The following is a 2,915-nucleotide window of genomic DNA, read 5'->3' as shown; positions in this document are numbered from 1 at the left end:
CGGTACATGTTTTACAGCATCAATAGTAACTGGTAATGGCGCCTTGCTAGGTCGTAGCAAATGACGTAGCTAAAGGCTATGCTATCGTCTCGGCAAATGAGAGCGTATTTTGTCAGTGAACCATCGCTAGCAAAGTCTGCTGTACAACTGGGGCGGGTGCTAGGAAGTCTCTCTAGACCTGCCGTGTGGCTGCGCTCGGTCTGCAATCACTGATAGTGGCGACACGCGGGTCCGACGTATACTAATGGACCGCGGCCGATTTAAAGGCTACCATCTAGCAAGTGTGGTGTCTGGCGGTGACACCACAATTTTTCGCATTGTCGTTTTCGCGAAATTTTCCTGTCGCTATTAATAATCGGCACTTTTCCATATTTGTTTGGTCTCGGTTATAACAAGTATTTCTTATTTTTTACTAATAACGTAGTACGAAAAACCGAAATGCGAATCAGCCACCTGGTCTATAAGTGTTTCGCTGTCGTCGCTGGACATCCATTATACTGGAGAACAGCATCACCCCTAGTATTAAAATATTTTTACGAAGTGACATGGAAATGTAGCACTAAAAAATTAAAGATTTGTTTGCCATTTCTATGAAATGATAAAAGAAAAAGGCTGTTATCGTAGCAGTAATAAATTGAAAATTTAACAGCAGTTTATTTAGAGTACACAATAAAAATAGAAATTAGCTGATGTGCTTCCGCCGGCCGGAGTGGCCGAGCGGTTCTAGGCGCTGCAGTCTGGAACCGCGCGACCGCTACGGTCATGGATGTGTGTGACGTTCTTAGGTTAGTTAGGTTTAACTAGTTCTAAGTTCTAGGGGACTGATGACCTCAGAAGTTAAGTCCCATAGTGCTCAGAGCCATTTGACCCATTTGATTGCTTCCTTGTGTCTACATAACGTGCCTCTATCTGCTTGCAGGCCTTGAAAACGGACAAAGAAACAAGAAAAGCAGAGTTCTTCAACCTCAGCTTTCACAAACGGACAAAGAAACAAGAAAAGCAGAGTTCTTCAACCTCAGCTTTCACCCTTTACCGCTGACTATTCGTAATGCCTAAACAGTGGAATGATATCCGATTAAAACCCGATTTTTGAGCTGAGTTTTAAAAACTCAGAAGCAATAGAATACTAGTGATTTTTTTTGTAGTATTCAAACACTTATCACATTTTGGGAAAAGCAGCGAACAGTTGACGGACTAAGTTTTCTTTCATTTGCCTATTTAATTTCATATTTTGATTCTACGTATCCTGAAACATTTTTCAATCTTCGTGCGATTCTTTGTTTATTACAGGAAATAATAGAAAGAAAATCGAAAATCGGTTGTTTCAGAAACTGGTTATTTTGAGCGGTTTTAAAAGTCAGGTTAAATGGGCGTAGAAGAGCCAATGTAATCGAAAACCGGTTGTTTCAGCGATAACCGCCATCTCTAACTTACATGTGTGACAGAAATTGCGCGCAGGACCATTACTGTTTGCTCATATGACGCCATTGCTGTTAACTAACACCGTTTAATCTGAGAAAAACGATTTGTACTAGAGTTCAGAAACAATGAAGGAAAATGATCCGTTAGCCCTTTGAGTCCCACCAACATGAAAAAAGTATTCACATAATTAATCCTCATTATCAAAGTAAGCAACGAATTCAAGAGGGAATTGGCAAAATATAAAAACTAAATAGTTTTAAAGAGGTGGTTTCAATTTGGAATATAATTTTAAAAATTTTCACTAAATTACTTTTATTAACATAGTAAAGATCGAATTAAGAAGAAATTGACACAAAGTAAACAATTGTTTCAAGGAGGTGGTTTCACTTTGGAACCACTAGGACACACAGTTTTCAACCACTCATCATTTCATGTGATATACTTACAAGAAAATCCGCAATTTTCCTAGACACAGTTCCATATATCGAAACTTCAATGAACCCTTAGCACCTAAAAGAAATTATTGTTCTAAATAACAAGGAAAATGGACCTAAAATATATAAAATTTTGTATGGAAACTATTGCATCAGTGGTTTAATATCGACAACACTCATAAAAGCAACAGTACAAACTCAAATTTACGCTACAATAACTTAATATATACTTACATTCATTATCAATGATCTCCTTTTGTGGTTACCATAAAAATACCGCGTGTCACAATCCCTACAATCACGTAGCACAACTTCCGCGCCGACTGTTGCTTTGAACGCTATAAATGACTGCTACAATGCACTACATTCGTTGTAGTACGTCATTGTATCACTAGATGTCTCTGTCTTGCAACAGTATCGGTGGTTTGATGCTAAAGACACAGATAGTGTTAGGCAGAAACCACTGGTCCTCAAAGGGTTAAATTTGAGCCGTGCAGCCGCATAAACCGTATTTCTTCTCCTACTATTTCGGCCGTATACCTTTTGGCCATCTTCAGAGCTAGCCGACAGGCTGAGGCTGAAGCTACAGACACCCAGGAACTTCGTAAGGGGGTTCGCCAACCTCTGCTTGAGGTGGCGTGTCAACACGTGTCTTTGCCCCCAAGAAGCTGGAATGTAAACGATATTTTCTTCTCTGTTTTGTCGTCTTCTCGCGGTTCGTTCTCGGGCTGGTCTTTCGGTGGTAGCAGCGAAGCTGACATCACTTGTAGTTCAGAGAGCTGGCCTGTCTTCACTGCTTCGGGCCAGCTGTGCCTGTTCTGGGGCAGGCGGCTCTTTGGCCCCACCCTCTGCTCGTCGTGTACAGCGATCTGTCTCGCACAGAGCCCATTAAATTTGCTCTGTACGAAAAGACACTGCTGCTTACGGCCGCAGCAGGACGGCGGAGACGCTGTAGCAGCGTCTAACGTCAGCAACTGAAGAACTCACCGCTTGAGGAGCGAGACGACACTTGTACAACGCCGATGAGGGACAAGCAACCATTGTGACAAAGAGGCACAT

This window comes from Schistocerca piceifrons, chromosome 1, assembly GCF_021461385.2.
Source record: "Schistocerca piceifrons isolate TAMUIC-IGC-003096 chromosome 1, iqSchPice1.1, whole genome shotgun sequence".
NCBI classification, from domain to species: Eukaryota; Metazoa; Arthropoda; class Insecta; order Orthoptera; family Acrididae; genus Schistocerca; species Schistocerca piceifrons.
The sequence above is the reverse complement of the archived record's forward strand: the minus strand, read 5'-3'. Positions refer to the sequence as shown.